This window comes from Leptodactylus fuscus, chromosome 10 (genome assembly GCF_031893055.1).
Source record: "Leptodactylus fuscus isolate aLepFus1 chromosome 10, aLepFus1.hap2, whole genome shotgun sequence".
Classification (NCBI taxonomy): Eukaryota; Metazoa; Chordata; class Amphibia; order Anura; family Leptodactylidae; genus Leptodactylus; species Leptodactylus fuscus.
Window position 1 is genome coordinate 33,381,520 of NC_134274.1, and position 12,391 is coordinate 33,393,910.

Consider the following 12,391-nt stretch of genomic DNA (forward strand, 5'->3'; position numbering starts at 1 on the left):
CTTTCTATGCTCTGTGCCCATCTCCTTGATATGGGATATATGTATACTAGTAGCAGAACACCCAAGGACAGTGTAGTGTACTGATGCCCCAAGGCTGTGATCTAGGTTTTTTTTTTCATATTGTGTCTTATACTTTAGCCTAATCTTTTTATACAAAAGTTCCATGTTAGTAAGTGGAAGACATGACATATTTTAATGGTGTGTTTTCAACTTCAGAAACAAGAAAGACAGCCTTTGGTATCACTTTTACTGTGAAAAAAACACAGGCTAAAGAAGATGAAGCGGCAGAACCAGTCTTCAAGAAAGCTAAGGAGTGGAGTATCGTTTGTTTGTATCATTCAGCGTGTGAAAGGAGTCCTCCAGAATATAATGTAAGAAGATGGGATCAACGAACTGTGACTTAATTTGCCATCTGATCACCATTAAAGGGGTTTTCTGGCCCCAAATACAGTCATTAGTATGTAATCCTTGGGGGTGTCTGGCACTCGAACCCCCTCACAAATCAGCTGTTACAGCCTTCGGGTACCAGAAGCTGGCACAGTGGGTGCGATTGAATTCAGATCGTAGTAGAAGCGGCACTCAAATTCCTTAGAACTATCTCTATAAAGTGGACAGTGTTGGAGCAACTGATCTGTACAGGGTCCGGGCATCGGACCCCATGGATCACAGTATGAAAAATCCATTTAGGGCTGGAAAACCCCATTGAAGATCATGGCACAACTTGCCATGTCATTTATTTTCTCGAAAAACTTGGCAAATGATAGATCGTAGTCACGTCACTAATATGTGTCTGTAAGTTGTAGTGTGCCGGACAGAAACAAAGGCTCACACAAAGAAAAGTTTAACAAATTTATTACTAAACAATTTTTTTTTTTTTCTGATGAAACCATAAAACAATAACGGAATTGTCGAGATTTCTTTATTTTTTGATTAAATATTTTACTCAAAATCCCATCTGTGTACTGGCTTAGTTTTGTGGCTTCACTCTGTCAAGATCCTGCATGAAGACGTTTGTCCAGGATTAGATAAATATGGAAACAGCGCCACCCCTATCTGTGCATTCTGCCTGGTATTACAGCTAAGTTCCATTGAATTGTATGAGACTGAGTTGCAATAACTTGTACAACCTGTGGACAGATGTGGTGCTGATTTTTGGGAAAAAAAAAATATTTTTTTTTAATTCTGGACAACACCTTTAAGGATCTCGAACACATTTAAGTATGATGTTCCCATTTTATTACAGATGCACAAAAAGCTTAGCGTGATGTCAACTTGCTGCTTGTGACCACTGACCATGGTAGCTTTACACAAGTGCAAGGTTAAAGCTGGTAATCACCACTAGGTGGTACACATTGATTATCCTTGATCATACTGCTCATCATCCATACCATGAGAGATAGATTAGGTATACATGTTACAGTTTTGGCCTTTAAAACAAATAATCACCGCTATGCCGGATCACTACTCAAGATCAGAGGCTTACTGAGTACATGTCAAGCACCAGAAGTCCTCCATGATGCTCGTAGATCCTCACTAGCTTAGTTTATTATAAGACCATGTAAAATCAGATACATAAGATATTCTGTATTAGGTTATAACTCAGTTTGTTCCATTCTTTGTCATTATTTGGTACAGTATATAAAGTCAAGACCTTAGTCATAAATATAGGAAATCAATACAAAATGTACAGAAAATACAATCCTAATATACAAAAGGACCTTCCAAGTACAAACGTTTCCATTTGCAATGCATTGCATTTCTTTCTAGTCTCATCTGGTGTCTTAACCAACCATACTGTCACTGTCATTGCTTAGGGCTTAGAACCCCGATGTCACTGAGGACATTCTGGGGTTCTAGACAGTTTCATTGCCTCTATAGCTTGCAGAGCATTCTATATGTGTGTACGAGTACCACTGGTGTCCCTTATATTATGCATACCTTATATCACTTGGTTTCCATTTCACTCAGTTATAAGGGGAAATGTTGACCAAGGCTTCGTTGATTTCTATTAAAGAGGGACCCTTCACTAACTCTAGTTCAATAAGGCTTACTCCACTGATTCTGAAGCTGTTAAAATTTTCTCTAGCCTCGACCATTCTGGGGCAATCGTTGCCATTAGTTTCAGCACAACTCTGCTCTCTTGTCGGGTGGGCGGTATCAGGTAGGATAGACCTGGGCAGCATACTAGACAATAGAGAACATAATTGTTCTAAAAATAACAGAAATGATTGCTTGGGAATAGAGGGGACCAGTAAAAATAATTCGAGCTGTCAGATTTAGTGGTCCGATGCCTATTAAAGAATGTATAGAGTTGGAGGTGGTGGAAAGTCCTCTTTAACCCCTTAATGCTCTGGTCAGTAATAGTACGTCCTGGCAAGTAGCACGTTCGCGCTCAGGTCAGTACTATTACTGATCAGTAATGGCGCTAGCACAGAAGCTGTGCCTGCACCATTACACCCGGCACCCGGCTGCATTACATAGCCGAGAGCCGCTCCGATCGGTGGTATTAACCCTCCCGATGCCGCGGACACATGTCCGCGACATCAAGAGAGTTTTCTTTCTCATCACCCCCCCCTAGGAGATCGGGGGGTGCCCTGATTAATCTTATGTAGCCCAGGGTCTGGTTAGTGACCCCGGGCTGCTAGGACCCCCGCTTACCTGGTGATCCTGCCTTGATGCCCGGAAGTGTGTCTCTGCGTATGCAGAGACACACTTCCTCTATAGTCTGCAATACATGTGTATTGCAGGCTATAGTACTGGACCAGCAATCAGAGTATTGCTGGTCCAATTATAGTTATAAAACAAATTAAAAAAAATTTAAAAAGTGTAAAAAATAAATAAAGTGTGTGAAATAAATAAATAAATTAATTAATAAAGCCCCAAAATTCCCTTTTTCTATAGCAAATGAGTTATTTAAAAAAAAACACCTAAAAATTAATAAAAACAATGCATATTTGGTATTGCCGCGTCCGTAACAACCTGTACCATAAAACTAAAACATTATTTCACCTATATGGTAAACATTGAGAAAAAAAACGGAAAAAAAAACGCCGGAAATAATGATTTTTTGCCATCTCACCTTAAAAAAAATATGCTATAAAAAGTGATCAAAAAGTCATATGTACATCAAAATAGTACCAATGAAAAGCACAGGTTGTCTCGCAAAAAAATAAGCCCTCAACCAACTCTGTCAATCGAAAAATAAAAATGTTACGCATCTCAGAAGATGGCAATGCAAAAACATTGATTTATGTCCCCAAATGGGTTTTTGTTCGGCAAAATTACTAACGCATAACAAAACCTATAAATGAGGTATCGCCGTAACCGTACCGACCCGCAGAATAAAGTTCACATGATACTTATGCTGTACACCATGTGGAAAAACATTTAAAAAGTAAAATGCAATGCCAGAATTGATTGATTTTTTTTTTTATCCAGCAAAAAAGAGTTAATAAAAAATAGCCAATAAGCTATAGGCACCCAAAAATGGTGTCATTACAAAATGCATCATATCCCGGAAAAATACAAGCACTCATATGGCCACATCAACACAAAAATAAAAAAATATAGCTTGAATAATGTGAAGACAAAAAAAAATAAAAAATCGCCAAATGCGTCAGGAGGGGAATATATAAGCGGAGCGAGCGTATGTCAGGGTACAGACCAGTTTTGCAGCTTACAAGAAAAAAAAACAATTGAAGAGACTCCCAAAGTGACCCCCCAATCATAGGAGCTACTGAGACATAGTAGGGAATTTGGTGCTCCCAATGTTCTCCGCACCGCTTATACATTACCTCTTCATCATCCGCTGTGCATTCTCGTCTGGGATACTAATACTCACTACACCCCCTGATAAATTCTTTGAGGGGTCTAGTTTCCAAAATGGGGTCACTTTTGGAGGTTTCCCACTATTGTGGTACTTCTAGGGCTCTGTAAATGCAACATGGTATCTAAAAACCATCCTAATGAAATTGCTGCCCGAAATCCTTAATGGTGCTCTTTGATTTTGAGGACATGTATTGAGTCACGTTGCACAGAAGGGCCACATATGGGATATTTCTACAAACTGCAGAATCACAGAAATAAATATTATGGTATGTTTTGCTGTTAACCCCTTTTTTGTTATGGAAAAACGTGGTTTGAAATGGAAAATGTGCATAAAAAAGTGACATTTGGAAATTTCACCTTCATTTTGCATTAATTCCTATGGAACACCTAAAGGGTTAATAAAGTTCGTATATACAATTTTGAACAGTTTGAAGACTACCGTTTCAAAAATGGGGTCATTAATGGGTGTTTTCTATTATATAGACCCCTCAAAGTCACTTCACAACTAAATAGGTCCCTAGAATACAAAATCTATATTTTCTTTGAAAATCTGACAATTTGCTAAAGTTATAAGCCTTCTAACTTCCTAGAAAAGTAAAAGAACATTGAAAAAACAATGCCAATATAAAGTAGACATATGGGAAATGTTAATTAGGAAGAATTTTGTGTGATATGACTGTCTGTGTTTTCACGAGAATAACAGAAACTTTCAAAATTGATAATTTTATGTAATTTTCAGTACACTGTCCTTTTTTTAACAAACAAACGCAAAGTATAATGACCAAAATTTATCGCCAACATAAACTACAATGTGTCACGAAAAAACAGTCTTGGAATCACCTGGATAGGTAAAAGCATTATGAAGCTATCCTCACATAAAGTAAAAGACGTCATATTTGAAAAACGGTATGAGCCTTAAGGCCCAAACTACCCTGCGTCCTTAAGGGGTTAAAGTAATACATCAGGTATATCATATCAGTGAAATCCCACATTTCTGCTGTCAAATCTGCTTCTGGCACGCTCCTCCACTCAACCCCGGACATAGCGGAGGCTTTTCATGACTTTTACTCAGATCTATATAACTTGACTGAGACCCAATTATCGCCGGGTACCACCAACAGACGAGAAAGGAGTACTGCCTTCCTGACCTCTCTTAATCTTCCATGAATTTCTCCAGAGGACTCTAATTCTCTGATGGCCCCGATTACCTTAGCTGAACTCCAAAAGACTCTTCCATCGGGCAAAAGCCCAGGTCAGGATGGATTGCCACTCTCATATTATAAAAAATTTAGAGATACTTTGCTACCGCACTTTGTCAATCTATGTAACAACCTCCTACATGGAGGGAAACTCGCTAGACAGACCCAAGAGGCCCACATAGCCCTGATCCCCAAAGAATGGAAAGACCCGACACAATGTGGCAGCTTTCGCCCTATTTCCCTCCTAAACCTAGACTTAAAGTTGTGGGCGAAGGTCCTCGAACTTAGAATCCAACCAATCCTGCCGAAGATTATACATGAAGAGCAGTCGGGCTTTGTGAAGGGCCGCGAAGGCAGAGACAATACACATCGACTGCTACATGTGATAGACTACTCTCAGAAGAACAAACTGCCTCTAGTCCTTCTCAGTGTCGACGCCGAGAAGGCCTTTGACAGAGTGAACTGGACCTTTATGCAGGAGACGCTAGGAGCCTTTGGGATGCCAGCACCTTTTGTCTCAGCTGTCCTTACCCTCTACTCGAACCCACACGCAAGACTCAAGGTAAATGATACACTTTCTCCGATTTTTGAAATAACAAATGGCATGCGCCAAGGCTGCCCTCTCTCCCCATCTCTCTTCATCCTTACCTTGGAAACCCTCCTGCAGGCAGTTAGGAGACACCCCGAAATCAAAGGCCTTCAGGTCGACTCCTTCTCCTTACACGCTATGGCCTTTGCGGATGATGTGTTGTTTCTCATCTCCAACCCGGAGACAGGTCTACCCGCCCTGACACATCTCCTAGACCAATATGGTTCACTCTCAAACTATAAAATCAATACATCCAAGTCGGAGATTTTAAATGTATCCTTGTCGACCTCCAGAATGACATGTCTGAAGCAGGACTCTCCCTTCGTTTGGCGCACAGACTGCGTGTCTTACCGAGGAATTAAATTGACCCCTCAAATTTCTGACATTTACGCCAAAAATTTATTGCCTCTTTTGCAGGACCTTAAGACCTTATTACAGTCTTACGACTTACTGTATATTTCTTGGTTAGGGAGGAAAAATCTCTTACAGACCTACGTCATTCCCAAACTGAATTACACCTTACAGATGCTCCCGATAAAATTGCCCTCGGCCTTTCTCAAATCCATCCAATCTTTGTTCGGGAATTTTGTCTGGAAGGGGAAGAAGGCGCGAATTGCTCGGACACTCCTGATGCGGAAACACACGCAAGGTGGGATATCACTCCCAGATGTCGTGACGCTCTACAAAGCGAACCTACTATCGGCCTGGCAGTCTCTAGCCTCCCCTTTGAAATGCTTCATCATTAGACAGTTGGCTGAAGTAAGATATGGTAAAGAGTTTAACCGTCTGCTCTGGCTCCCAACTCTAGATCAACTATGTTCGAAATCTTTGAGTTCTCTACTTTTGGGCCCGTGCGAGATTTGGAAGGAAGTGGGTGCATCCTTGGTGCCACAGCCCTCGAAAATCATCCCAGCGGACCTTCTTCCCCATCTCATGAAGCAAAGTAATGGAACCTATGATGGCTTCTGGCATCTCCTCAGGCATAAGACTCTGAACGACCTTTACCAAGACGGCAATCCACTCTCACGTGCTTCATTGCGTGCTCTCTTGTCTGGACATGATATCACGTACTTGCATTACCTGCATTACCACTGGTGTGCTTCCTCACTGATCAAACAGTCTACCCTGGGGAGAGACCTTACTGCCTTTGAAAAGTCCTTTTTGATGCGTTTGAAATCCACTAGGAAATTGTCGAGTTGCCGGGCACATCTGGATTCTATTTCTCCCCTAGTTACTCCTGGCTTTGTTGAACGTTCAACATTGTCCGTGTCACTGAAAAATAGAAGATAAATCTAAGTAAATAAGGTGATAAGAAGAAAATTGTCTTCAGAATAAGCAAAAGAATTATCAGAAAGAGTTCTTTACAGTAAAAGCAGTGCAGAGCCGGGAGTGGTTTTATCTATTACATTCATTTATGTCACATATCACAAAATATTGGAGAGACAGAAAGCTTTTAGAATCCTTACCATCCAGATAATAGAACTTTCGGATGATTATGTCATCATCTTCATCAAAGATCTCACAGGCGTATGTCCCTTTTTGGCTGAGTCTTGTTGGCTTTATCAAGACAAACATGTCTTCGCCAGTGTGGATATCCTTAAAGTAGCTTAAATCGGTAACCTTCATCTGAAAACATTGATGACATCAGAAAGACATTAGTCACATGTGGAGTATAAACTGCGGCAGTAACAGGGGCAGGAATGAGGACATTGCTATTTGTATATCTATAGAATAGGTAGAACTTGATGACTTACATTTTTGGCATATTTCCAGACCACTTTTAGTTTATCTGGCAGGATGAATGAGGCCCCGCAAAAGATGTTGGTCGTATCCAATTCATTCAGGTTTCAACTGAAAAGAAAGAGAAGAGAAACTGTGTTTTTTGTGTCTTTACATATTGGGCCATTTTTTGATCAAATTGATCTACCCAAGCCAATGCAGAAGCTAAAAGAAAGGAGACAGAAAGCAGACATTTACTATTGATGCATCAACAGAAATTGGAGAAATTCTTGAGATTTCAGGAACTTACATGATTTGATTTACCTCTCTCTCTGTTTTTTATTCCCAGGCCTTCAATAAGCTGCCAGAGCCTTCACATGCAGCCGCTGTGCCGAGGAGGATTGCCAGCTCCCCGTGGCTTGTCCCAGTAAGATCATTTCTATTCTCACTTCTTATACAAAGCTTTTGGGTTTTTGCCGTTGTGTTTGACCACCATTTCTCTTCTCTTTCTTTTCAGTTGAAACCTTAAAAGTAAATGAAGGTCTGAGGTAAATGAGGATCCCCACACATATATATCATAGAGGTCATATACATGGTCCTGTCTAATGGATGATACTGCCTGATCAATACTCACCACATGGAGGACTGCATTGTGCCAGAGGATGACCTGATGGAAGGAATTGGAGACAGTTAAGAAAAACCAATGGTGTGTATGGGGGAGGGGAGATGATACAGATAATATATTCTATATATTCTCTATCTGGTAACCATTACACACTTACTTGTTGGACGGTTTTTCACTATCTTTACATATTGGGCCATTTTTTGATCAAATTGATCTACCCAAGCCGATGCAGAATCTAAAAGAAAGGAGACAGAAAGCAGACATTTACGGATAGGGTGGTGATTTAAGTGGACTATATTTTTTCCTGGTTCTCCAGTCCACGTTGAGGGAATAACGGGCCAGGTATCCAATCACCAAGACGATGACTAGTAAGCAGACTCCGGCGTAGATGGCATAGCTGATGGGGCTCTTGAGGTATGAGAGGATGGTCTCAGTAATGGATGGACCATGTTGAAGCCTCTCCTCTTCATCCTCTTGTGTAGGAAGTTTCTCTACTGAAGCCCAATGAAACTCTATCTGCATTTGATCGCCGAATGTTGTCCGCATCACTGAAAAATAGAAGATAAATCAAAGTAAATAAGGCGATAAGAAGAAAATTGTCTTCAGAATAAGCAGAAGAATTATCAGAAAGAGTTCTTTACAGTAAGAGCAGATAATAGAACTTTCGGATGATTATATCATCATCTTCATCAAAGATCTCGCAGGCATATGTCCCTTTATGGCTGACTCTTGTTGGCTTTAGCAAGACAAACAGGTCTTCGCCAGTGTGGATATCCTTAAAGTAGCTTAAATCAGTGACGTTCATCTGAAAACAATGATGACATCAGAAAGACATTAGTCACATGTGAAGTATAAACTGCAGCAGTAACAGGGGCAGGAATGGGGACATTGCTATTTGTATGTCTATAGTATAGGTAGAACTTGATGACTTACATTTTTGGCATATTTCCAGACCACTTTTAGTTTATCTGGCAGGATGAATGAGGCCCCGCAATAGATGTTGGTCGTATCCAATTCATTCAGGTTTCAACTGAAAAGAAAGAGAAGAGAAACGGTATTTTTCACTGTCTTTACATATTGGGCCATTTTTTGATCAAATTGATCTACCCAAGCCGGTGCAGAAGCTAAAAGAAAGGAGACAGAAAGCAGACATTTACTATTGATGCATCAACAGAAATTGGAGAAATTCTTGAGATTTCAGGAACTTACATGATTTGTCAAATTTCTGGACTTCTTTTTTAACTTTTTAGATACTTACGAACGAAATCCGTCTGTGAAAAGGCTGCAAAGAGAAGAGACATGAGGATTATGAGATGACATGTTCTATGTACAAGATGGAGGAGCCATAAGAAATAGAAGCAGGTCATAGTTATCTATTGAGATGCCATTCAGGGGGTCAAAACCCAAGTTGAGCCTCTGGAGGCATTCTTCAGGCCCCATCTTTCCCAGCGAGACGGCATGTTGACAAATGCTGGCTCTGTCTGCTGGTGTGGTGAAGCATCGTAGGCAGGATCTTACAACCTCCACTCCACATACAACGACTATAAGCTGCAGCAGCAGTTTATAGGAATGGAAGAATCTCATGACTGTCGTCACAAAAAAATCACTTCAGAGTTTGCGGATAGGGTGGTGATTTAAGTGGACTATATTTTTTCCTGGTCCTCCAGTCCACGTTGAGGGAATAACGGGCCAGGTATCCAATCACCAAGACGATGACTAGTAAGCAGACTCCGGCGTAGATGGCTTAGCTGATGGGGCTCTTGAGATATGAGAGGATGATCTCAGTAATGGATGGACCATGTTCTAGCCTCTCCTCTTCATCCTCTTGTGTAGGAAGTTTCTCTACTGAAGCCCAATGAAACTCTATCTGCATTTGATCGCCGAATGTTGTCCGCATCACTGAAAAATAGAAGATAAATCAAAGTAAATAAGGCGATAAGAAGAAAATTGTCTTCAGAATAAGCAGAATTATCAGAAAGAGTTCTTTACAGTAAGAGCAGATAATAGAACTTTCGGATGATTATATCATCATCTTCATCAAAGATCTCGCAGGCGTATGTCCCTTTATGGCTGAGTCTTGTTGGCTTTAGCAAGACAAACAGGTCTTCGCCAGTGTGGATATCCTTAAAGTTGCTTAAATCGGTGACGTTCATCTGAAAACATTGATGACATCAGAAAGACATTAGTCACATGTGGAGTATAAACTGCAGCAGTAACAGGGGCAGGAATGGGGACATTGCTATTTGTATGTCTATAGTATAGGTAGAACTTGATGACTTACATTTTTGGCATATTTCCAGACCACTTTTAGTTTATCTGGCAGGATGAATGAGGCCCCGCAATAGATGTTGGTCGTATCCAATTCATTCAGGTTTCAACGGAAAAGAAAGAGAAGAGAAACGGTGTTTTTCACTGTCTTTACATATTGGGCCATTTTTTGATCAAATTGATCTACCCAAGCCGGTGCAGAAGCTAAAAGAAAGGAGACAGAAAGCAGACATTTACTATTGATGCATCAACAGAAATTGGAGAAATTCTTGAGATTTCAGGAACTTACATGATTTGTCAAATTTCTGGACTTCTTTTTTAACTTTTTAGATACTTACGAACGAAATCCGTCTGTGAAAAGGCTGCAAAGAGAAGAGACATGAGGATTATGAGATGACATGTTCTATGTACAAGATGGAGGAGCCATAAGAAATAGAAGCAGGTCATAGTTATCTATTGAGATGCCATTCAGGGGGTCAAAACCCAAGTTGAGCCTCTGGAGGCATTCTTCAGGCCCCATCTTTCCCAGCGAGACGGCATGTTGACAAATGCTGGCTCTGTCTGCTGGTGTGGTGAAGCATCGTAGGCAGGATCTTACAACCTCCACTCCACATACAATGACTATAAGCTGCAGCAGCAGTTTATAGGAATGGAAGAATCTCATGACTGTCGTCACAAAAAAATCACTTCAGAGTTTGCGGATAGGGTGGTGATTTAAGTGGACTATATTTTTTCCTGGTCCTCCAGTCCACGTTGAGGGAATAACGGGCCAGGTATCCAATCACCAAGACGATGACAAGTAAACAGACTCCGGCGTAGATGGCTTAGCTGATGGGGCTCTTGAGATATGAGAGGATGATCTCAGTAATGGATGGACCATGTTCTAGCCTCTCCTCTTCATCCTCTTGTGTAGGAAGTTTCTCTACTAAAGCCCGTTGAAACTCCATCTGCATTTGATCGCCGAATGTTGTCCGTATCACTGAAAAATAGAAGATAAATCTAAGTAAATAAGGCGATAAGAAGAAAATTGTCTTCAGAATAAGCAGAAGAATTATCAGAAAGAGTTCTTTACAGTAAAAGCAGATAATAGAACTTTTGGATGATTATATCATCATCTTCATCAAAGATCTCGCAGGCGTATGTCCCTTTATGGCTGAGTCTTGTTGGCTTTAGCAAGGCAAACAGGTATTCGCCAGTGTGGATATCCTTAAAGTAGCTTAAATCGGTGACGTTCATCTGAAAACATTGATGACATCAGAAAGACATTAGTCACATGTGGAGTATAAACTGCAGCAGTAAAAGGGGCAGGAATGGGGACATTGCTATTTGTATATCTATAGAATAGGTTGAATTTGATGACTTATATTTTTGGCATATTTCCAGACCACTTTTAGGTTATCTGGCAGGATGAATGAGGCCCCGCAATAGATGTTGGTCGTATCCAATTCATTTACTTTTAAGGTTTCAACTGAAAAGAAAGAGAAGAGAAACGGTGTTTTTTGTGTCTTTACATATTGGGCCATTTTTTGATCAAATTGATCTACCCAAGCCAATGCAGAAGCTAAAAGAAAGGAGACAGAAAGCAGACATTTACTATTGATGCATCAACAGAAATTGGAGAAATTCTTGAGATTTCAGGAACTTACATGATTTGATTTACCTCTCTCTCTGTTTTTTATTCCCAGGCCTTCAAAAAGCTGCCAGAGCCTTCACATGCAGCCGCTGTGCCGAGGAGGATTGCCAGCTCCCCGTGGCTTGTCCCAGTAAGATCATTTCTATTCTCACTTCTTATATAAAGCTTTTCGGTTTTTGCCGTTGTGTTTGACCACCGTTTCTCTTCTATTTCTTTTCAGTTGAAACCTTAAAAGTAAATGAAGGTCTGAGGCAAATGAGGATCCCCACACATATATATCATAGAGGTCATATACATGGTCCTGTCTAATGGATGATACTGCCTGATCAATACTCACCACATGGAAGACTGCATTGTGCCGGAGGATGACCTGAAGGAAGGAATTGGAGACAGTTAAGAATAACCAATGGCGTGTATGGGGGAGGGGAGATGATACAGATAATATATTCTATATATTCTCTATCTGGTAACCATTACACACTTACTTGTTGGACGGTTTTTCACTATCTTTACATATTGGGCCATTTTTT

The 12,391-nt window shown here is 40.5% G+C and overlaps 3 pseudogenes; all 3 read right to left on the reverse strand.

Moving 5' to 3' along the window:
- Positions 1-6,908: 6,908 nt before the first annotated feature.
- Positions 6,909-9,544, reverse strand: LOC142219157 (uncharacterized; annotated as a pseudogene).
- A 19-nt stretch (positions 9,545-9,563) lies between these two features.
- Positions 9,564-10,892, reverse strand: LOC142219158 (sperm acrosome membrane-associated protein 6-like; annotated as a pseudogene).
- A 19-nt stretch (positions 10,893-10,911) lies between these two features.
- On the reverse strand, positions 10,912-12,386 carry LOC142219159 (uncharacterized; annotated as a pseudogene).
- Between the last annotated feature and the right edge of the window lie 5 nt (positions 12,387-12,391).